This window comes from Rhipicephalus microplus, chromosome 2 (genome assembly GCF_043290135.1).
Source record: "Rhipicephalus microplus isolate Deutch F79 chromosome 2, USDA_Rmic, whole genome shotgun sequence".
Lineage (NCBI taxonomy): Eukaryota > Metazoa > Arthropoda > Arachnida > Ixodida > Ixodidae > Rhipicephalus > Rhipicephalus microplus.
In genome coordinates this window covers 95983379-96008575 of record NC_134701.1, presented here as the reverse complement: position 1 = coordinate 96008575, position 25197 = coordinate 95983379, and the positions used below count along the sequence as shown (strand labels likewise).

The 25197-nt window shown below is 45.1% G+C and overlaps 1 long non-coding RNA gene across 1 annotated transcript; it reads right to left on the bottom strand.

Annotated features, from left to right (window-relative positions):
* Nucleotides 1-14033: 14033 nt before the first annotated feature.
* On the bottom strand, nt 14034-17978 carry LOC142796328 (uncharacterized). The gene is made up of 4 exons (XR_012893747.1): nt 17772-17978; nt 16238-16398; nt 15818-15901; nt 14034-15448 (listed from the first exon to the last, which is right to left on the bottom strand). It is a non-coding gene; the product is annotated as an uncharacterized LOC142796328 (long non-coding RNA).
* Between the last annotated feature and the right edge of the window lie 7219 nt (nt 17979-25197).

Genomic DNA, 25197 nt, shown 5'->3' with positions numbered 1-25197 from the left:
GTAAGAAATTGCAACTTACTTTTTTAAACAACTCATTGTCCACTTCATTTGAGCTGCAGCTATCGGAAGAGTTGCTATCGAGTCTGCAGAATGGATCGATGTTCGTTTTTCTGTCGCATTTCTTGCATCGTCCTCGTTACTTAAGAAAATATGACCAGTGGATAGCATCAGAATGACTGCTTCCTCCTCTTTGTTTTCGTATTGGGAAAACAAGACGCGCGGACTTACGGTAAAGCTTGATCACTTGAGCGTGGTAGTGGTCGTAGTGTGTGTTATCCTTTCAGAACACCCGGTACCACTTGTGAGGATCAAAATTGCCTGCATCTTTCGTATTGAGGTACCTACATCCACTTACCAGGACTGTTCATTTTTAATTAGCCGCAGGGGCGTCTGCACAAGCAGGCGTTTAATGTGTAGCGACACCACGGACCGGAGCTAACGGGGGAGTTTCGACTCCCTCCCACGCCTAGCCGTGCGTGGCTTTGCCGTGTCCAGGGAAAAGGGAATCCTGAGGGTCGAGCCGACGCCGGGTGAGTGGACCTTTAAGGCCCCCCCGGCAGAGGCAACACACCCCTTTGGCCCCAGCTTCACGTACACGGTACCCCTGGGCTGACCCACACAAGGGAAATCGGCAGTTGCCTTTTCCTATCTCTCTCTCTGTACAGCTTCGGCTTCATCACTTATTTATTTTTCCTGTCTACTCTCTTTTCTGTTTAGTTCCAATTTTCGCGGTGCAAGGGTTAACCGGCCCTGTGCCAATAGCCTACCTTGGCCTAGGTCACAGTGTAGGAATATTTAGGTGTTGACAATGCGCGCGGCGGTGCGACCAGATCTTGTTCGGAATTCCATACGCTTCTCTGGAACGCCGGCAGACGGCACCGCGCCACGCGGTCTCTTCACGGTCACAGTGTCGCGGCGGTCGAAGTTCAGATGTTGCGGGATCGCTCCAAGGAGCGCCATGTACGTGAAGTTTTTTAAGTGCAGCAGGGCACACAACCATTGAAACTGCTGTCGACATCAAACAATTTTTGGATACCTTCATATTTACTTGCGGAAACTGCAGGAGTGCACGGAAGAGCAGCGTGAACTGGGCCGTGCGACCCTTCCGAGCTCGTCATCGAAATGAGTCTATGGCCAATAATTTTGGTGTGCAAAAACGCTGCCAGATCCCAGGGGCTTCTGGCCAACAGCTAAAATTTCCACTTGGCTATTCTAAATAATGTTTTATAATATCTCTCTTTTTTCGTTCATGCGCACGACTTGCGAGAGCATACAGCTACTTCACTGCCTGGTGAAATAAAATGTCCTAAACAGGCATGCTCGCCAATTGACCATTTGCGGAAAAGCTTCTGCGCATGCGCGGTAACGGCGCAGCTGGCGCCCTGTATGGGCGCTTTGGGTTTGGTTGGAAAACACGAGCCTGGCCGGCCGTCACTCGTGCATCTCTGTGCCGTCACTGAACTAAGTCGCCTCGCTTTGAAGAGAACCTATGAAGAGAACGTAATGTTCCGATAAGGGAACTGCATGCTCCCATTACACTCGCAAGTGCATAGGCGCAACATTTGTTTACACACATTTTCGGCAATCGGTGATTTGCACTACAGACGCTAGTAAAATCAAAATATCTCACCCAGCAACACAGTCGCAGTGCGCTCCAACGATGCGACCGGTAGCCACGACGAACCATGCCGTTGTTACATACACGCCGGACTTCATGGACGGTGCGCACGCCGCTCTCACCAGACCTAGTTCGTCATCAGATGTTTGGAGGTTCAACTTCAAGTGTTTGACGTATCCTTCTTCCTTGAAGGACCAGCCGCGATGAGCCTGGCGAACGGTCGAAGTAGCGGAGTGTACGTACCGCCACACGTCGTCGTTGCTCAGGCTGCAACGCGAAAAATCCTCGCTCCATCCCGTTTCCACAAACGCAAACGGGATGTTTTCTTCTTCTATCATGTTGTTTCCATGCCTAGCCGTGCGTGGCTTTGCCGTGTCCGGGGAAAAGGGGATCCTGGGGGTTGAGCTTACGCTGGGTGATTGGACCTTTGGCCCCCCGGCAGAGGCAACACACCCCTTTGGCCCTGGCTTCACGTAGACGGCACCCCTGGGCTGACCCACCCAGGGGAAACCGGCAGTCGCCTTTTCCTGTCTCTCCCTCTCTTCATCTTCGTTTTTCCTTCTTACTTTCAATCTTTCCTGTTCTCTCCTCTCTTCCATTCACTTCTGTTTTTTCTGGCGGCAAGGGTTAACCTTGTGTGGCTATCCAAAACTACGGTAAACAATATTGGGTTATAAAAACTGCGTAATGCTGGCGTTGCGCAGACATGCCCACATGCTCTGCCACGTCCCCTTGTTGGACTCCGTGGTGGGTGGTAGGCGCCGTTACCGAAAAATCCACATTTTCCCATGGGATTCTCGACCCCCTCTCTAACTGATCGTGCCTCGAAAAGGGTACGCACCGACGCAACTTTACTACTTTGGCCCAAAAACAGAGAAACTTTCCCAAAATACCATGTCCTCCACTGCGAACAATCATCTACAAAAGCTAGAAGGATCTCACTCTTTCTTGTGACCAAGTGCTTTAGGAGACCATTGGAACCGGTTATAAGGCCACGAAGATGGCAAGTGGAGATCTGCTTCTCGAATTAAAAGACAAGGAACAGTACAATAAACTCTCGCACCTCGTAGCCTTTGGTAACATCCCCGTCTCTGTGAGCGCACAACGTACCATGAATACAGTAAGGGCGTGGTATCGCACAAAGATTTGATGACACTGAGTGAAGAAGAGCTCTTTGATGGATGGAAGGACCAAGGTGTAATACAAGTCCAGCGCATCAAAATCAGACGTAACAACAATGAAATAGCAAAAAAGCACTTGATACTCACCTTCAACTCAACCGCTTTACCTGAGACTCTCGAAACTGGCTATATAAAACTCCATGTCCGACCCTTCATTCCAAACCCGAGGCGTTGTTTCAAATGCCAGCGATTTGGTCATGCATCCCAGAGCTGCCGAGGACAGCTGATGTGTGCTAAGTGTGGCACAACCGGCCACAGTGCTGATGAATGTAGTCATGACGAGTTCCTCTGTGCTAACTGCGAAGGTAGTCACCCCGCATACTCCAGAGCGTGCCCAGCCTGGAAAAGAGAAAAAGAAATAATAACTATAAAAGTTAAGGAAAATATCACATTCAGTGAAGCAAGACAATGGGTCTCGTTATCATTGGCACTAAAAACACCTTTTGCCAAAGTGGTGCAACGAGGGGCGGCACCACAAAGGCCCTTGGCAGTTACCTGAACCGCGCCTAGCGTGCCGAGGTCAATGCCACAAGCTTCTACGGCGGGAGCAGCCAGCACTGCCCTGCCCATATTCAGCCTGTCCACACTAGTCACCTCTACAAGGTCTGGCAGTAGCCAGGGCAATCACGAGGCTAAGGGGGCTTCACCGACCTCCAGCTCGGTGGGGACAAAGACTTCGTCGATCGAGGGGAAATCTAAGCGACGCGCAGATCGCTCTTTAGAGCGGGTGTCCAGGCTACGGACACTGTTAGGAGCCGCGTCGGTGGCCGCAGTGGACCCAGTAGGTAGCATGGAGCTGGGTGGTGGTCGTCATTCCGCAGGCCACGGGGACGTTCAGAACTCTAGAGAGCTGAGGTAGAGGGACAGGCGTAAAGGAAACCTTAACAAGACGTTTATTTGCAACATGTTGGACAGTAACGTCCGAACGACGACTCTTCTCGCGACACCGTCCTGTTTCCTTCTGCCGGGCTGCTCGCGCTGCCTCGCCGTGCAGTTACGAAGATAGGGGTGGAATGTCACTTCGGGGAACCAACCACTCATGGAGAGCACAACACAAAACAAGTACCTTTTCACGCACGTGGCAGACGCACGTGGCAAACGCGCGGGGACCCGGAGGTGACCACGCTGGAGAAATTCACGGCAGTCGCTCCTGTAGCACACAACCGGCCTTCCGCACATTCCAGAGGGGCCCGCCCGTAGCCACTGCCTCGCAGGCGAAGCGCACAGCTGAGACAAATACAGCCGGTGCAGGTGACAACCCGCACCCCACAAAAGAATGTCCGAGATCATGGAAAGGCACGCTTGGGCGCAGCCGGCCGAAGGACTTCGTTACTGCTTTGTAACAACACCAGTTCAAGCCAAACGGCGCAGGAAGCGCCGAAGGAGCGGCGAGCTTCTCTCGACCGCCCCAAAAAGGACAGAATGTCGATTACAGGGCGCGACAAAGGCTCTGTAAAATGAGCTAATCTCCGTCTTCTCTACACACAGCACTTTTTCCCTTTTTTTCCACTATGGACAAAATCATACAGTGGAACGTAAGGGGAATATTTAGAAATTTAGATGACGTTCAAGAACTTCTGAGTAAGTTTAACGCGAAAGTGCTATGTGTGCAAGAAACGCACTTAACTCCTAAACACAAGGATTTCCTACGACAATATATTATTTTCCGAAAAGACCGGAGGATGCTGTCGTACCATCTGGCGGTGTAGCCATTATAGCGGATCATAGTATAGCATGCCAGCATTTGAAGCTCCAAACGACCCTTGAGGCAGTGGCCATTCGAGCTCTACTTTTCAATAAACTCATTACCATATGTTCCGTGCACATACCACCGCATCAACAGCTACACAGACGTGATCTAGAATCATTAATAGATGAACTCCCAGAGCCGTTTCTGGTTCTAGGTGATTTTAAAGCACACAATGTCCTGTGGGGCGATGCTCACTGTGATGCGCGTGGACGTCTCATTCAGCAGCTCCTTTTCTCTTCTAGTTTATGTTTTTTAAATATAAAGGAGCCTACGCATTTTAGCCTTGCAAACAACACGTTCTCCTCCATAGACCTTAGCCTTTCATCACCGTTCCTTTTATCTGTTTTTAAGTGGAACGTTCTTAAAAACCCTTATGGGAGTGACCACTTCCCAATCATCCTGAGTGCGCCGAACAAAGATCAACTACCCCCACAGGTTCCTCGATGGAAGATTGACTCAGCTGATTGGGAAGGGTATAGAACTCTTACACACATGACATGGACTGAGCTGTCTGCCCTGACCATAGATGACGCTGTCACGTATTTTACAGCTTTTATACTTGATGCCGCATCTAAATGTATTGCCAAAACGAGCGGCATGTCTTCTAAATGGCGAGTCCCATGGTGGAACGACGCATGCAGCAAAGCACGGACCACTCAGAACAAAGCATGGGCGTTGCTTCGCGATTCCCCTACAGCAGAAAACCTGGAAAATTTCAAGCGGGTCAAATCGCAGGCAAGGAGAACGTGTCGACAAGCTTTTTGGTTACATGGTCACATAACACACATGGTCACATAACACGCAGCGAAAAAGGGCACGCCATTTTTCGCTGCGTGTTAGACACCTAGCTGAAGAAACAGATGTCCCACTGCTTGAATACCACCTCAACCCCCCCGCTCTGCGGCTCCCGCCATGGCAGTGGCAGGTTATAGACTGTGACATCTTTCGTAGCTGTCACAAAGCATGCCTCCCCCATATACATTCGCATGTATTTCTTAGAGCTGCAACATAAATATGACTGTCCAGAATATTATACTGATGCATCCAAGTCTCATACTGGCGTGTTCTATGCGGCGGTTGGCCCATCCTTCTCGGATGCCGGCATTCTGTCCACCAGCACAAGCATTTTTACAGCCGAGGCTTACGCGTTATTCATTGCCGTTAAACACATCAAAGAATTGAATACGCCAAGGGTAGTTATATACACAGACTCCCTGAGTGTCGTAAAAGCATAGAAAAATCTGAAAAAACACAGAAACCCTATAATTATATCCCTCTATTCAATACTCTGCGCGGCCTATACTTCCAAGCAACATATCGTCGTGTGCTGGGTGCCAGGACATCGCGAGATCGAAGGAAATGTGTTGGCCGACCAGCTCGCCACGTCAATTAACGGAGGCTCCGCCAACTCTTCAGTTGCAATCCCTATAATGGACCTAAAACCAAACATACTAAAAAAGCTCAGGGCTTACTGGCAGAAGTTATGGGATCAACAAACTCATAACAAGTTACACTTGATTAAACCATACCTCGGTAACTGGCCACCCACGTCGAAAACACGCCGCACAGAGGTCAGTCTTTGTCGGCTTAGAATAGGACACACACACAGCACGCACACACACCTTTTGTCTGGTGGTGACCCACCCAGCTGTCACAGATGTGGCCATCCACTTGCCGTACTTCACATAATCCTTGAATGCTCTGAGCTAGAGGCTTACAGGAAAAAGCATTTTACACTAGCGTACAAGGAACACACACCCCTTCACCCAGCTATGTTTATTGGTCGCCAACCTCTTTTTAAGTATAGTGCATTGAATGCATTCTTAAAGGAAGTAAATACTTTCCATGTTATCTACTCGAGTGATCGGAAGCACGGCCTCCGAAAGGAGGCTGCTGCTGCGGATGCTACATCCAAAAGAGCACCTGTCTCCCGGCCCTTGGGACCAAGGGCGCTGGCGAGAAATCGGTGCTAATATAACGTTCCTATTTTATGATGTCATGATAACTAAAGACTCATTCTCACCAGGCATGCTTCACTTCACTTTCATGATTTTAATAAATATATGTCTTACGCATCTTTAGAGCGCAGAATTTTAGGCCCTTTTACAGCCATTTACCGTAACCATTGCTCTCAACTGATATTATTTCCTGGCGCTCTTTGGCCATCAATGGCCCTTGCGCCATTAAACAACATATATCTTCATCATCAGGCGCCTATCACCCCCCATTGCAGTCTTAACACTGCTCAAGGCGTCATTTCACAACGTGATCTGATGCGAGATACTGAAGCTAACCTCGTTGAAAGCTTTCGAGAGCAAGGCGTAGTCGCCATCCGGCCGATAACCATCAGGCAAAACAATGAAGAAGTGGTGACACCTCATATAGTACTAACATTTAACCGCTCCATCCTGCCAGAATCCGTGAAAGCTGCGTTCCTTCACTGCAAAGTCCGCCCCTGCATAACCAATCCTAGAAGGTGCTACAAATGCCAGAAATATGGACATGGGTCGAACACCTGTCGCGGAAAACAAACATGTGCAAAATGTGCTGATCATGAGCACCCTACCGAGAGCTGTACTTCCACGCAAACAGAGTGCCCTAACTGTCACGGGCCACACGCAGCATACTCGCAGACATGTGAAATTTTCAAAAAGGAAAAGGAAATCCTCCAAATAAAAGTAATGGAAAGCATCACATTCTCTGAAGCCCGAAAGAAGGTGTAGCTCTTTTCCGGAAGAACGTACGCTGACGCAGCGCGCCGGGGGGGCCGGGCGGCGTCTAGTAACGGTGGGCACGCAGTACAGCTTTGCTGATGCATGCACAAAGTAAAAATTTTTGCACCCAAAAGGGTGTAAATGAGCTTGTCCCATGGACGACACCCTAAGGGTGCTAATTCAGCACCTTACAAAAAGGGTGCTTTGACATGCACCTTAATAACAAGGTGTACATGTAAAAAAACTGTAGGGTGTTACAGAAACACCCTTCAAAAAGGGTGCCTTCAACGTCCGTCACTTTTTTAACACCCATTGTGGAGGGTGCCGGAAGGGTGCACAATGGTGCTGAGTGCCCATGGCCGGGGTGCCAGTATTCATTTAGAGTGCACTAATATAGATGTCAGTATGCAAGGATAACACAGTTCTTGAAGGAACTGGTCCTGATTGGCGATGGTGTGCCAACTGTCGAACTCTATATCGAATCGGTGTGCACAGATATATATAATGCCTGAAATCGTGCATGAACTTCTGCCCATACCCCGCAGGGGCGCCTGCGCAAGCAGGCGTTTGGTGTGTAGCGACACCACGGACCTGAGCTAACGGGGGGGTCTCGACTCCCTCCCACGCCTAGCCGTGCGTGGCTTTGCCGTGTCCGGGGAAAAGGGGATCCTGGGGGCTGAGCTAATGCTGGGTGATTGGAACTTTAAGGCCCCCCAGCGGCGACAACACACCCCTTTGGCCCCGGCTTCACGTAGACGGCACCCCTGGGCTGACCCACCCAGGGGAAATCGGCAGTCGCCTTTTTCTGTCACTTTCTTTCTACATCTTCGTCTTTATCTCTCTCTTTTTATCTGTCCTGTCATCTTATCTTTTCCGTTTACTTCCGAATTTCCTGGCGGCGAGGGTTAACCCTGTGTAGTTACCCAACCTTGGGTAGTTATATTCGGTTATAGCGGCGATGCATGGCTGGCGTCTCCAAGTGTTCACTAGTCAACCTTGTAGCGTCCCCTTGTTGGGCTCGGTGGTAGGTGGCCACCATCGCCGCCGAACTTTATAGTATTTTTATGGCAAAAGCTTTTCCCCTCCTTCCTGATCGCTCCCTAGTAAGGTGGCGCACCGATGATACTTTCCTGCTTAACACACCAAAGCCGACATTCCCAAAGTACTATGTAATCCACAGTCAAAACGAAAACAAGACAGTCCAAGCCATTTCACCTTTCCTCGTTTCCAAAACTCTCACAGAAGCAATAGGCCCAGGTTATAAAGTGACAAAGATGGGAAGTGGCGATCTTCTTTTGGAGGTTCGTGACAAAGCTCAGTATGAAAAGCTGTCTAAGCTTGTAGCCTTTGGGGAAACCCCTGTTTCGGTGGGCCCACACAGGTCCATGAACACTGTCCGTGGCGTAATTTCTGATGACGGTCTTACTGAGCTTTCTGAAAGTGAGCTGCTCGAAGGTTGGCAGGACCAGAACGTGGTCAAAGTCCAACGAATAACGATAAGGCGCAACAACAAACTGACCCCTACAAAACACGTAATAATTACTTTCGGAACAAGTGACCTACCAGAATCAATCGAAACCGGCTATTGTAAGCTTCGTGTAAGACCATACATTCCCAACCCTCGTCGATGTTTTAAGTGCCAATGTTTCGGTCATGGATCGCAGAGTTGCAGAGGGCGTGCCACTTGCGCAAAGTGCGCATCCATTCAACACATATCGGACAACTGCACCTCAGAAACAACTCATTGTTCGAACTGTGAAGGAGATCACGCTGCCTACTCATGATCATGCCCCGCATGGAAAAAAGAGAAACAAATAGTAGAACTCAAGGTTAAATTCAATCTCACATTCCAAGAAGCACGCCAACGTTTTGCAATACACAACCCATCTTATCTCTCCTTTGCAGATGTGACGCGCCGGGGCGCCGCGCCACATGCCTCGGCACCCGCGAATGTCACACAGTGTGTGGCCGCGGTCGTGCCGCCAGCGCCCCCGGCTAGAGCAGCCTGTACTGCTCCGCCACCTGACAAACAGGGCCGGCAGACCCCGGTGTCTGCCGAACCTGGGACCACTGCAGGCGCAGTTAGGTCCAAAAGTTCAGTGAATGTGCCTGCCCAGCAGGCACCATCCACCACCTCACAAGGTGATGGATACAAGTCCCACTCCTCCGGCGCCTCAGACGCCGAAGGATAGGCGCAACTCCTTGGAGCGCGCCAAAAAAGAAAAACCTCGAATCACGGGGCCCTCAAAAGGCCCTGTAAACTAACGCAACACCTCTGTACACACAGCACCACACTACATTAAAGTGACACAACTTCTACAGTGGAACGTCAGAGGACTGTTGAGAAACCTCGACGATATCCATGAACTTTTACACAAACATACATCTAAGGTGCTGTGCGTACAAGAGACACACCTGAAACCTAAACACACCAACTTTTTACGTCATTACGTTATCTTTCGGAAAGACCCGAATGATGCCATTGTGCCATCCGGTGGTGTTGCCATTATAGTCAATCAAGGGATTGCATGCACACACCTACCACTACAAACATCCCTTGAGGCGGTGGCTGTTCGAGCAGTTCTTTTGAATAAGCTCGTCACCATCTGCTCTCTCTACATACCTCCACAACACCGTCTTGAAAAGCATGAATTCGAGTCCCTTATAGAGGAACTTCCAGAACCTTATATTCTCCTGGGAGATTTCAATGCGCATAGCAATCTATGGGGTGACTCTCGCTGCGATGCTCGAGGTCGCATGATTGAACAGCTCCTTTTTTCTTCCGATGCGTGCCTGCTGAATCGGAAAGAGCCAACATATTACAACATCGCTAACAATACGTACTCAGCAATAGACCTCAGCATAATATCCCCATCACTCCTGCCTCTACTTAAATGGGAAGTCATTAATGATCCATATGGTAGTGACCATTTTTCTATCGTTATCAGCACATCAATAACAAAAACATGTTCTGCACAAGTTCCCAAATGGCTCACCGACAAAGCTGATTGGGAAAAGTTTCAATAAATGACTTTATTATCTTGGACTGACATGGCGGCATTGAGCATAGAGGATGCTGTATGCTACTTTACAGCTTTCCTGGTTGATGCAGCTATAAAATGTATTCCCCAAACATGTGTATCGTCAAGCAAACGACGAGTACCATGGTGGAATAATGAGTGCCGTGAGGCTCGGAAAAAACAAAATCAGGCATGGAGGTTGCTTAGAGACTCGCCCACAGCCGAGAATCTTGTAAACTTTAAGAACGTCAAGTCGCAAGCAAGTAACTCATACACAGATGAGTCGAGAGTCTGTTGCATGGTTGGTAAGGTGGCAGGACGAGGAGCGCATTCGCTTCCTCTAGTGAACACACAAGGAGAGAGTTTGGAAGACCAGGCAAACACTCTCGGAGCGCACTTTGAACAGGTCTCCAGCTGAACACACTATAGTGAAGTGTTTCGACGATACTAAACTGCAATAGAAAAACAGAGATTAGAGCGCAAGCCCAGAACGCATGAGGCATACGACGAACCTTTCTGTTTGGCTAAACTGCAGGCCTCACTTGCCGGCTGCAATAAATCTGCCCCAGGCCCGGACTGTGTGGCATATGAAATTTTAAAACACCTGCCCACTGAAACCCAGAAAGCTCTCCTCTCTCTGTATAATGCGATATGGTCTTCTGGCGAGCTACCCTCAGCCTGGAAGGAAGCTATCATTATCCCAATCCTAAAACAAGGCAAGGACCCGGCCTCAGTTTCCAGCTACAGGCCAATAGCATTAACCAGCTGTATTTGCAAAGTCTTTGAAAAAATGATTTACAGGCTCCTGATGCACTTTCTTGAAATTAGTGGCCTACTTGACCCATACCAATGTGGGTTTCGAGAAGCTCGGTCCACCACTGACCACCTTGTCCGTATTGAAGCACAAATTCGCGACACTTTTGTTCATAAGCAATTTTTTCTTTCTGTGTTCCTCGATATGGAAAAGGCTTATGACACTGCATGGCGCTTCGGCATATTGCGAGACCTCTCACATTTAGGTGTGCGGGGTAGAATGCTGACAGTTATCGAAAGCTACCCGTCCAACCGTACATTCCGTGTCCAAGTTGGCACTGTCTTATCTCAAGTATTTGTCGAAGAAACAGGAGTGCCACAAGGAGGTGTGTTGAGCTGCACACTTTTCATAGTTAAAATGCATTCCTTGCACCTGTCTCTCCCACGAAATATTTTTTACTGCATATATGTTGATGATGTGCAGATTGGTTACAAATCGTGCAACATCTCAATGTGCCAACATCAAGTTCAACTAGGGTTGAACAAGGTATCTCAATGGGCAAACGAGAATGGTTTTATACCCAGCGTGCAAAAGAGCACTTGTGTCTTGTTCAGCCGAAAGAGGGGCCTCCATCCTGACCCCGACATTGACCTGCAGGGTCAACCTCTGTCAGTGAAGACCGAGCACAAGTTTCTTGGTCTCGTATTTGACACTAAGCTAACCTTCACCCCACACATCAAGTATTTAAGGGACAGGTGCTTAAAAACAATGAACATTTTGAAAGTGTTGTCACACACTACATGGGGTAGTGACAGGAAATGTTTAATTAACTTATATAAAAGCCTCGTACGCACACGCCTAGATTACGGTGCTATAATCTATCAGTCGGCAACACCATCAGCCTTAAAAATTATCGACCCTGTCCACCATCTAGGCATTCGCCTCTCCACGGGTGCTTTCCGAACTAGCCCTGTGGAGAGCCTGTACGTGGATTCGAATGAATGGTCGCTCCACCTACAAAGATGTTTCCTGTGCCCCGCCGCGGTGGTCTAGTGGCTAAGGTACTCGGCTGCTGACCCGCAGGGCGCGGGTTCGAATCCCGGCTGCGGCGGCTGCATTTCCGATGGAGGCGGAAATGTTGTAGGCCCGTGTGCTGAGATTTGGGTGCATGTTAAAGAACCCCAGGTGGTCAAAATTTCCGGAGCCCTCCACTGCGGCGTCTCTCATAATCATATCGTGGTTTTGGGACGTTAAACCCCACAAATCAATCAAAGATGTTTCCTGTCCTTTTTGTACTTTTTGAATGTGAAGGCAGACAAGAAACACCCTTCTCATTTCACAATAAATGATTTGTCTTGTTCTGGCTTGTTCGAGAACCGTCCTTCGTTTAGACAGCCCTACGCGCTGCGTGTAAGGAGCCTGGCCGAAAAAACAGGTGTGCCTCTTCTTGAACCCAGTTTGATGGCTCCTGCAACATATCTGCCACCATGGCAGTGGCAGCTTATAGACTGTGATGTTTCTTTTGTTGATGTCACAAAGCACGCACCACTTGCACACATACATACATACTTTTTAGAACTACAACGTAAATACACATGCCCTGAGTTCTTTACTGATGCGTCAAAGTCAAACACTTCTGTGTCATATGCAGCGGTAGGTCAATTCTTTACCGAGTACGGCGTTCTTCATCCTAATGCAAGCATCTTCACAGGAGAAGCTTACGCAATACTGGCGGTCATAAAACGCAATCAACAGATAAAATTGCAAAAGGCGGTAATATACACAGATTCCCTAAGCGTGGTCAAGGCCCTGAAAACTCCTAAAAAACACAAGAACCCCATGCTGGTGTCACTCTACTCACTTCTGTGCACACTCTACACATCAAAACAGCATGTCGTTGTCTGCTGGGTTCCAGGGCACCGTGAAATACAAGGGAACGTTTTGGCCGACAATCTGGCTGCTTGCGCCAATGTCACTACTGCCAATGCATCAACACCAGTCCCTGCACTTGACTTAAAACCTTTTATAAAACGAAAGCTCTGGGGGTATTGGCAGAGCATGTGGGATAAACAAACAGATAATAAACTCCATGCTATTAAGCCGCAATTAGGTTATTGGCCGCCACTATCAAAATCACGACACACGGAAGTAATACTAACAAGGCTTAGAACTGGACACACACATTTTTCACATTCATTTCTTCTGTCTACCGGTGATTCACCATATTGTGAGAGATGTGGAGAGCCCCTTACGGTTATCCACATTCTCGTCCAGTGCAATGAGCTAGATGCTCTAAGAAAAAAGCACTTTTTACTGCCCTACCGACAGCAGCTCCCTCTACACCCTGGGATGCTCATCGGTAGGGATCCGCTTTTTAAAATGCAAACACTTTTTACGTTTTTAAAAGAAGTGCAAAGCTTTCACCCGATATTTCGAGGTCATCCGTAGCACGACCTTTATAGAGTGGTCGTGGCTGCGGTGACTATATCTTCATCATGGTTTTATTATGACATTTTGCCATCAGCTATCACCACACATATGTCACGCCACTGTCATGATTTTATTACTTTCATGTTTTAACCCACGTTAGAGCGAGGAATTTTAAGGCCCCTTTACAGCCACGCACCATATCATTGTTCATATCTGTAGTCATTTGAAATGGCGCTCTTTGGCCATCAATTGGCCCTTGCGCCACTAAAAACTACTCATCATCACCAACTTCTGCCCATACAATATATTTGCAGTATATATATATATATATATATATATATATATATATATATATATATATATATATATATATATATGTGCATATAGCACCCTACAGAAAACTAAGCCTTGTTGCCCTTGCTAATTGTATTCATTCATTAGGCTAGTGTAAGCAGCAGCCCGTGCCATTCCTATACACTTTTTCCTGCCACACATTTTATTCACCAGACGTGTAACGAGCATATACATATATGTGTATACATATACGACATCTGAGACGCAACACCTAAATGTTTAATTATATTTTTTCAGTTTCACTTTATTGAGAATTCTTTGAAACATATAATTACAATGTTTTCAGTTTTGTACTCCTTCAAGTACACAATCGGTGACTAGAAAAAAATACGCGCCATTATATACTGATAATTCTTTCAAATATGTACAATCACAGTTGTTTCTGTTTAGTATACTCCTTCATGTACACAATCACCTACTCGAAATGGAATACACGCAAATATACGCAGAGAATTTTTTTCAAATATATGCCGTTAGGGTGGTTTCACAATATACGCCTTCATATATACATAAGTCATAAAAAATGATGTACACGCTAGTATATACTGATGATTCTTTCAAATGTATACATTAAGAGTGGTTTTTGTTTTGTATTTCTCGATGTACAAGAATCAGTCACGAGAAATCATGTACACACAAACGTATGCAGGTTTTTCACATACAACTTTAGCGAATATACCTGCATGATAAAACCAATACAAAATGGGAAGCATAATAAGCTAAAATTGAACACAAAACTCAGCCAGGACACACAAAAAACAAAAAAAAGAGGCAATGCACAATTAGAGCCAATGAAACAGCTGGGTGATTCCCCGCCGAATGTCTCAGCCATATTGGCAGCCATTTGAAATATATTTGAAAAAATCTAAAACTTTCTGGAATGTCGTCTGGGTGTAGTGTGTAAAAAAAGCAAATAGAAAAATGCAAGTTTACGCTTAATTCTTGGAAGCATAAGTGGTAGAAAAGTGGCACTTATAATACTGAGCTCTAAATACCTTCACATAAGCACATTTACATAACATGTAAGCTAAATTTGGTACAGAATGTGTGGTACTTTTAAAATAAATTTTTCTAGAAACACCCAAATGATTTTCTAAGAAATTAGGAAGGCAGACATGTGATCAAAAAAAATTGTTTTTTCTGAATTATTATAGCAGTCTACTGTTTTCAACGTATTAAATCAGCGCAATTATTTTCATGTACATTTCAGATGGTCATCCATCCAACAATGGGACATTTGGCCAAGCTAGAAGTCAGCAAAATGAAAATACCTTACACAAATAATATTACTTGATAATTTCAAAAAAGTAGTTCAGGAAATATGACACTAAAAGTTTCGGCACCCTAGTGCCTGAACAACTTTGTTGACAAACTTTGTAGCAACAGCTCTCGGTGAGGTCTTATTCATGCCGAGAAAAAGTCGCTCGAGCACAGTGGTTGTATTGAAGGCCTTGCGGTCATAGACAATATTGAAAACAAAAAATGCACTCATCAGCTCAGTCGCTCCATCTTCCGCATTGCTGACACGGAAGACTTTTTGGTCATCCAGGTGGAGGTGGAGGACTTGAGCTTGTGCTAGGCTGGGGCCGGAGTATACTACACAGAGCGTCAGCGGCACTGTCTCGTCCTGTGATGAGAGCAAATATCATTTCTCATGAAAGGATGTTTGTCCTGTTTTGGCAGCACCATATATATGAAGAATGTGTAGTGCCTATCCTATAAAACGGCATATATATAACATTATACAGAACTTGAGCCATACAATCCATACTTTCCAATAATTTCATGTGATCTAGATAAGGTAGTTTTCCAGCCTATAGCAACTTCTCGAATTGAGGTGAAGTGTAAGACTACAGCTTAAGAATGGCACTAACAAAAGCCTGAACTGACCTTAGAATCAAATTCCTAATGCACTAAGAGCCCGTGTAAAAAACATTTTTTCAAAGTACATTGTTCAGAACATGTATATAGTATTAATCAAAAGCGTAAGACTTACATCTTCATGTACAAAGTGAAGATATTGCAGCTTTCTCTTTCACATGAGTTGAAATTATCTTGAGGGTGGCCAGAGCGAAGAGGTCTGCAAAAAAATTTAAAATTTATTGACTTTGATCACGCCTCGAACAATTCAAGGAACAACTCAGTAATCAGTACAATTCTGACTGCCTCCTTAGAGGCATCACAAATGAACAATTTCCTTGTTCTTCCTACCCCCAGGAAGCTCCATGGCAAACTATTCAACAATTGACGCTGTGCTTGATATTTGCGTGCTCTCTAAACCCCGAGCTTCAAACTTGTATTTTATGTGCTTGATCTGACAGCAATTCGCATCCACATTTTAATCACCTTAACTCATTTTAATTTGATGAAAGATGTTATAGGTCGTCCAATCTTCAGGGAGTTTTTGTAAACTTACGTCTGGTTCAAAGTACGTGACCTTCCTGTTCCAGTCGCGTTCAGCCATAATTTCTTCTAAGACCGACCACACGTTTGCGTGCCAGAGAAAGAAGCATATCAATTCTGAGCTTCATTTTTTCTTTTTCATCAATTCCAGTCATTCTTTTAGTCTGAAATGAACTATAAAAAACAATGAAACAGTACTTGAGCAGTTTTTCAGCAAGTACATAATTTGAACTACACTTTCACTCCACAACGACATAATGCAGTTGTGTGACACGCCCCACAGTTGTGGCCACATCTTCTTTTTTTTTTCGCCTTCACCTTTTTGATGACATAAGTAACAGCGCTAACAAAGATCAGACAGCAAAGGCTCGACTGAAAAAACTGCAGAAAACTGATACAATGATTATTTTTGGAACAGTCACCCTAAGGAAAATCACCGAACTGACAAACGGTGCTGGAGGAAACGTTTCGGAAGCAGCACTTTGTTGATGTAACCAGTCGCTGGCTTGACAATAACAAGGAAGCCAGTAAATTTGTTTCGGATTGAGGAATACATATAATATTCAGTTAATGCACGACATGGTGCGAATGACACTTTGGTGTGAATGCAATGACGGCTCTTAAATTTCTCACCTTCTTTTGTAAGCCTAGTAAGACTTACAAACTGGATATGCATATTAGGTAGCTAAAGTTGTTTCTTGGGCCAGTTGGCATACTTCGCATGTTGCCTTGCCCTGCCTATTATTTCACTGTTTTTATGTGACGCATATACAGACAAACATTACATGACCAAAAATGCAAAGATAGCATATTTTTGTAAAAATTTTTTGAAGCATGAGTATATAAATTGCCCTATAAGTTAAGTGAATTATAAGTGTTACACATTGTTCTTTGTTAGTATTAAACATACTTACTTAATACAGAAACATAATTCGCAATGAGGAGACAAACGAGCCCCGCCGCGGTAGTCTAGTAGCTAAGGTACTTGGCTACTGACCCGCAGGTCGCGGGATCGAATCCCAGCTGGGGCGGCTGCATTTCCCAAGGAGGCGGAATGGTTGTAGGCCCGTGTGCTCAGATTTGGGTGCGCGTTAAAGAACCCCAGGTGGTCAAAATTTCCGGAGCCCTCCACTACGGCGCCTCTCATAATCATATGATGGTTTGGGACGTTAAACCCCACATATCTATCAATCAGGAGACAAATGACATTTTCAGAAGAAATGTCCTAACGCCATTAGTAACACAAGAGTTTGCGAAATTTAGACTACTTTCGCTCACGAAGCCTTTTATAATGAGTGTAAACACACCAATATTACCAGGAGGTGGCTACGAGTCGAAATATTGCTTGCCTTTCTCATTAGACAGCGCTATAGGTTTGAGGAGTAATACAGGAATGCAGCAAGTAGCATATGTAAGCAGCAAGGACGGGTACAATTAGTGTAAAGAGCACAAGAATGCCAGTCATTTTGCTAGAAAGAGATGAAGCAAAAAATTTTCTCCTTCCAACACTCCCTCTCCAATAAAAATGATAATAAAGCCCAGCTTACTCGTTCATAGTCCATCAAATATGGATATTTGTGTTTAGCACTGGCAATACTCTTATCTGCAATTTCATATAGTCTTCATTTCGCAGTCAGGTTCATTCTCTCATCAATTAACTTCTCGTCTGGCACTGCACTGAAAGCCTGAGACTGCAGCCATTCCTCGTGCTTTTCAAAGCTGTTCTCATCCTCTCCAGCAAGGCCAGAGATGTCAATGTTTTGTAGGAAAGTGAAAAAATAATGAGACAAGAAACACACGTTAACTTCATTCTTTTGAAAATTATGATAGGGGACCTCCCCCCAAAATTTGCGATGTCATTAAACCTCGATTAGAAAAAAAAAATGAAAGTATACTCGGACAGCTTTTTATGCCCAGCAAAATTAGGTTGTGATTCCGGCTGCTAAATAATTTATTTATATATTTATTTTATTTAGTCAATACTGCCGACTTCCATGCGAAGTCGTAGGCAGGAGCAGGTATATATATATTCATTTGGTATTACATTTTGCAATGGAATAAAACAACAGCAATGACTTGTAACAAAAGCAATGCGTCGAAGGAAAAGAAAAATCTAGAATAGTTCTAAATTAGAAACATTGAAAACATGAGTCAATGTCACGCGTTTTGCCCCTTTTGCACAGACTGAGCAACTTTTTCTTAAAAAAAAAATGAGTTTGATTATGTCGTTGGAGATGTCACATAGAACACAGTACCTTTTTTGTATACTCTTTTTTGTGTTTACTCTAAAAGTAAACAGTTCCACTGAAATGTGTGTGTGTGCATCTCTCTACTTTCCTTACATTACTGCTGGCAGCACTTGTGCTAGGCTTTTTAATTTCGTCGACAACTTCTAACTCCCTGACATCTTCAGCACCTGTTTCTTTCCCATACAACCAACTCTAGTACTCTAGCTTACCACCAGTTGCCATAGCAGTACTATGCATTGCGCAGCTGGCCAGGCTCATTTCTTCCACCTATTATTAAGGGGTCTACCGGTGATTCAAATGTGTGTCCCAAATTATCAAAGATCACGGCGATGTTACTCTAGTTATTCATATAATGACTACATTATCACAATCGTCAAACGCACTTACCCGCCCAGCCCCGCTAGTACCAATTTTGGTCTATACCTAGTTAATGTAGCCATCACGAGAGCACACAGATGTAGGCGGCTGTATAATAGACACGTTCCAAGTAGCTGCTGTTCACCCAGTAATCCGTCATATTAAAAACCTAGATGCTTTATATCCTTATTTACTACCCAAAATGATGTCTTTTTTTTGCAAATGGTCCGCAGCTACAGAGGTAAGTGAAGGCATAAAACAAATATCTCGCTTTTTCAATTGTTGTACTTTGAGACACTTTTTTTTGCAACACCTGCTATACCCTTCTTGTTTTTCTGACCCACTCTGCTATTTTTTGATCTCTAGGATAGCATTATATTATTCTGGCTGCTATTTCCTGTCTCATCGCATTTAGTGTGGCACTGAATTTGATCTTGAGTTTCATCTTCCAATTTCGTCTCATAACGACAAAAAATAGTAATTTTCTTCGACCAGCTACAGTATATTCGCATAATTTCAAATACTATAACTATTTTACATGCCGGACAATGTGTTCGTTATTTCGCTATCACTCACCATCTTTCGCTTCTTGTGCCGCTTAAGTTCCGATGTACAGTTGTCATCTGTATTGCGAGAAGCAGAAAACTTCTTACGGTTCTCCGCAACGCGAGGGTCGTTAGACAAACTTCGTCGCTGGTTCTTGAATTTCATACAAAGCGAGCACCTCCACGAGTCCTGAAAACATGAGTACCTTTGTTAATTTATCTACACGAAAAATATGACACACGTAAAAGTAGTAATAATAACGACGAGGTTTTTGAGGCATATATGGTTACGGAGCCCCGTTAGAGTGGGTGTCTCCAGAACAATTTCGTCTCACTGGGATTCTTTACTATTTGGCCAAATCTAAACTGGCAGGCGCACTTTCCCCTGAACGAAAGCGGAATGCTGTGGTAGGGAATCAAACTCACATTCAGTAGCTTAGCGGCATAAAATGTTATGTGTCTTATAGGCAACAGTGCGGAAATCAGGGCCCAAATAAGCAAATATTTCCTGTGTTTTATTTAAATGCCTTGGCAGGAAATTAAGCTAAGGATATAAATGCGCCCTTTTTGATACAGCTCTATAGCTTTTGACCGCATTTCTTTAATTTCTTTTCTCAGACCGCACACACCCCAACTGTTTTCCGCACGATTCTTAAGCAAGACAATCTATAGCTTAGAAACTGATTACTGTTTCTGCGTGATTTAATTTTTTCTTACCATGCCACTCCCTATAGCATCTTGCAACTGCGGGTACTTTTCCTGAAGTTGAATCATTACTTTGTTATAAAAAAGGTCACGTTGGGACCCTGCAAGAACGAAATACACAGGCTTGGTCAGGAGGGCCAACTGAACCACATCATGCTCCATACTGACTATGGCTACATTTCAGAAAACGCAATGGACTTCACAAAAGCTTCCCCTTCAGAAGTTGTCTTTTACAAGAGATTATTATTGTTTCTAATTACATTCAAAGAATACGCAGACATTTGCAGCAGGTTACTCACTGGAGGTTTTAGGTTGCATTGATGTAGAGAAGCGTGTCAACACCATATATATATATAAAGGCTGAAGTACAATACTGAAGGCTACGTTAATGAGTCCAAATAAGCATGACTATATAAGGCAGGGGAAGCACCTTTTTTACTTACACTGTTATCTTTACCATCTCTCGAAACAAAATATCAACAATTTGCCTAAACACTGCAGATGTCACTGGGCCATCCCTCACTATGGTGTCATGAAGGGATCCGAAACTTGGGAATACAAATGTCTTTTCGTCCTCATCTGAATGTGAAGAACTGAAATGTAAAATCAGATATTTCAGTGTACCAGTTTGGCTGTCATCGTTGAAAATAATTGTCTCTGAATGATATTAGGTCTAAGCTTCTTCTGTGTTAAAAACACAAAAAAGTTCTTTTTCATTCCCCATTGATGCACTTTTGTCTCATATAATCCTATGATTACAAAGAAATACTAAAACAAAGCCGTTCAATAAAAAAGAGCAAGTTGCATGCTAAGTATGGTTTGTTGATAGCATTTCAAGAAGCAAGATGAATGTATCTTCAGAAAGATAATTTATCCTAACTATAGGCGCACTTATTCACAGACAATGCGCTAATGTATTCACACCACATAATATGAAGCTATCAGAAAGAGAGAGATAGAAGAAAAGGCAGAAAGCTGTGAGCTGCGTCATACTGCAAGACAGATTACATGCACGTGATCACAGAAGCTAACAAGCACAAAGCTAAGTGTCGATTTCGCCAATTAAAAACTCCTACTGAAGGTATACAGTTAAAGGTTGTTTTAACCCCCCAACTGAAGCAAGACAGCTAATAAATACATGGTAGGCAATCTCTCGCAACACTGTCGTACAGGCATCCAACACAGCAAGAAGTTCTCGCCACTTACAGATGAAAACATTCCAGGCCTGAAAAGCTGTCACCATCCACCATCAAAGCCGCAGAAGCATCACACTCATTTTCCTCTTGTGAACCCTAAATATATGCAAATGAGTCATACCCATTAGTCATTACCATATCATGGCACGTTGTATAGATATGCATTGGTTTAAACAAATCCAGCACAATTCGGTGCAATGGAAACAAATGGGAAATATGTATTTTGGTGTAGATCCATCACACAGCAACATGATTCAATACAAATTCTGGGACCTAACAATTGTTGAAGTGTACTATTTGCATATTAGCTTAATGGCATAATTGTATTCAATAGTGGTTCAGCGCTTCATTGTGCACATTGGAATGTGATTCACTGCACATGTCATGATAAAAGATAAGCACAAGTTCCTACACCCTAGAAAAAAAAAGAGGATATACCTAACTCTTCGGGTGGCTCTGACTTGCCACGTACGGCTCTCTAGAGACAGCGCGACTCTGTTGGTTGATCAGAGCTGGCACGCTCTAGGAGTCCCCTTAACCATCTTTATACTAGAATTTAAAGAAAATAAGCACTTCTTTTTATATGTCAAATTTTGTCATTCAGTTTTTCTTTCTTTTAGGAAAGAAAATAATTTTTGAAGTTTATCATTGATGACAATGGGGCATTTCAAAGCGGCAGCTGTCGTCATTGGACATTGAAAATTCGACATTTCAAAAATTATTTCCTTTCTTGAAAATGTAATAATAAGTTTGCCACATAAAAAGAACTGCTTGTTTGATTTTTATTGAGGTGTAATGATGATTTTAATTAGACCACCAAATGGTGAAAATGCGTCATAATATGGACAAAAATGACGATTTTGCGAACTTTTCGATTCTTCTCTCATATGTTTAGCAGCTTGAGAGGTCTAAAAATCTTTTTCCTTCAAAATATACCTTCTGTGGAGTAAGTATTAACTCCTCCGATATTCGTACAAAGTGAAGTATTGCAATAAAAAAATTCAGACATAACACATTTTGGCTAAGTTATTGGAGGCGTATGTGCCAGTACTAATGTTACTGAGCTTCAAACACATTACTCAAGCTCCTTTACTTAACACGTACATAAAATTTGGTAAACAGATAAGAAGCAGTATTTTTAAAATATTTTTTTTTCACATGCATATCCCACACGTCATTCGAGGAAGTTCAGAAGGCAAGCCACATGATCAAAAAATTTTTCTCTGCAAAATATCCTAGCAGTTAACTGCTTTCAATGCAGTCAATGAGCACAATTTTTTTTTCGATTTGATAGATTGATAGATATGTGGGGTTTAATGTCCCAAAATTATCATATTGCCACGACATAGTGACTGCATTCAAATAACGCGCCCATCACCACGCGCACAGAGACATACATGGGCGCCGTCTAGTGTTGCGCAGAGACGATGATGATAGCACGAGAACCCAGCTGGCCCCTGCTGATGTGTGCCACGCGCTTGGGACTCTTCTTGAAGAAGTAGAAGAGGAAGACATCTTGCCGTTCTGCTGTAACGTGCTTCGACCATAGTCCCTTTGAGTTGTGGGCACAGCTTCGCCCTTTAATAAATACGTTTTGTTATACCCCGAGTCCTTCAACATCGTTACATTTCTGGTGGACGTGCTGGGTAATGAATCAAAGCCCTACGAACGCAAGACAGCGTAGCCCCGACCACCAGCCAGTTGATACTGCGGAGCCGACACCTGTGCATCAGAGGACCAGTCGCCGTCTTCGAGGTGATTCACCAGAATTCAGCCCACCCCACTTTGCGCCAAGGGGAACTCAGTCAATGGGCGCCGCCACCATGACAAGTCATGAAACACCAGCCCAAGTGGTGATAAATCAGCCTCACCAGCCACCAGTATTTCATGGCGACTCGTATGAAGACGTAGAAGATTGGCTGAACCTCTTTGAGAGAGTGGCACGTTTGAACGGTTGGGACGAGAGAGAGAAGCTCCGCAGCGTATACTTTGCTTTGGAGGACTTCGCAAAGACGTGGTATGAAAACCATGAAACCTCCTTTACGACCTGGGATGAATTTCGGCGACAAGCTCTGGCGACTTATGCCAGCGCGGATCGCAAAGAAAAGGCGCAGGCTGCGCTCGAATCCAGGAACCAACTCACCAACGAAAGTGTCGCAATGTATATCGAGGACATGATCTGCCTGTTCAAGCGCGCAGATACCCATATGACCGAAGACAAGAAGCTACGCCACCTCATGCGTGGGGTGAAGCAAGAGCTATTCGCTGTTCTCGTGCGCAACCCACCACGAACAGTTGCGGAGTTTCATACGGAAGCGACAGCCATAGAGAAAACGCTAGAACAGCGGGCTCGACAGTACAATCGAGACATAAACTATGCACCTGCCAATGTCTTCTCTGGACGCCAGCGAAGTGACATGGACGCTCTGCGAGAACTCACCAGGTCGGTGATCAGGGAAGAGCTCAGCAAGTTGCAAGCGCCTCACACTACAGCAACACTGTCTGTAGTCGACGTAGTACGAGATGAACTGAGGCAGATGATACGTGAGCCGGAGCGTGCGCCACAGCCGATCCAACGCATCCCAACGTACTCTGAAGTACTCAGACAACCCGCGGCGCACACCAATGCAGCAGTTACGATGGCCTCTCCTTGCCCACAAACGGTACGCAGCGCACCTCGTCCACTGGAACCGACGGCTACCTACCTGCCACGAGCCCGTGGTGTAGCTCGCTACGTGGATCAAAGGCCTCGGAAAAGTGACATCTGGCGTGACCATGAGCGCAGGCCTTTGTGTTTCCATTGTGGGGAAGCAGGTCACCTGTATAGGTTCTGCCCTTACCGACAGGCAGGATTAAGGGGCTTTCCCTTGTACGCACCATGCCCTCGAAACGGTGAACGGCCAACCGAAATCGAAGAGTACTTGTCCGCGCGCCAGAGCCCACTCACTCCACGCCAACATCAGCCAAGATCGCCGTCGCCCAGGCGTTACCGATCACCCAGCCCACGTGCTTCTTCCGCACGGTCTGGGCACCGTTCTACAAGCCCACACCAGGAAAACTGAAGCAAGCGACCTGTGGAGGTGAGGCCGCTGATAACGACAGTTGCGAAGATCCTCCATTGCGGTTTCAAGGTGACGATGCTATGTTTACAGAGGATAAGCGCAGCAGTGCGAAGATTACTTCAGATTTGCGGTTGAAAATAGACGGATACGAGCTGAATGCTTTAGTTGACACCGGCGCTGATTATTCGGTAATGAGTCACAAATTGGCAAAGAAACTGAAAAAGGTTGTAACAAAATGGAGTGGGGCACAGATACGCACGGCAGGTGGCCACACTATTACACCGCTCGGCAGATGCACCTCAAGGCTCGAAATAAGAGGCTTTACTTACGTTGCTGACTTCATCGTGCTGCCGGACTGTTCAAGGGAGCTTATACTAGGAATGGATTTTCTGCAAGCCAATGGAGCCATAATTAATCTGCGCAGATCCAGTGTAACGTTTTCGACAGAACAAGCTATGTCGGTGAAGGAATCGGAAAAGCGACGTCTTACTGCTCTGCGCGTTGTTGATGATGACGTCACAGTGCCACCTCGCTGTAGTGTAATGGTGCTTGTTGAAAATAAGGCATTTTGTGACCACGAAGGAATAGCGGATGGAAACGTAGAGCTATTTTTAAACAAAGGAATTTGCGTGGCAAGGGGTGTTGTTCACTTAACGAATGGCCGCTCAGTTGTCCTCCTTACGAATTTTGGGAATGAATGTCAGCACATCGCGCAAGGTATGGCTATCGCCTATTTCCACGAGTTCTGCATGGCGACTGAACTATGCTGTTTAGCGACAACGCCAACCACTCCACAAGAGACCTGCAACGTCGACGCATCAGTTAACGTCAACCATAGGCTCCCAGAATATCAAAAGAA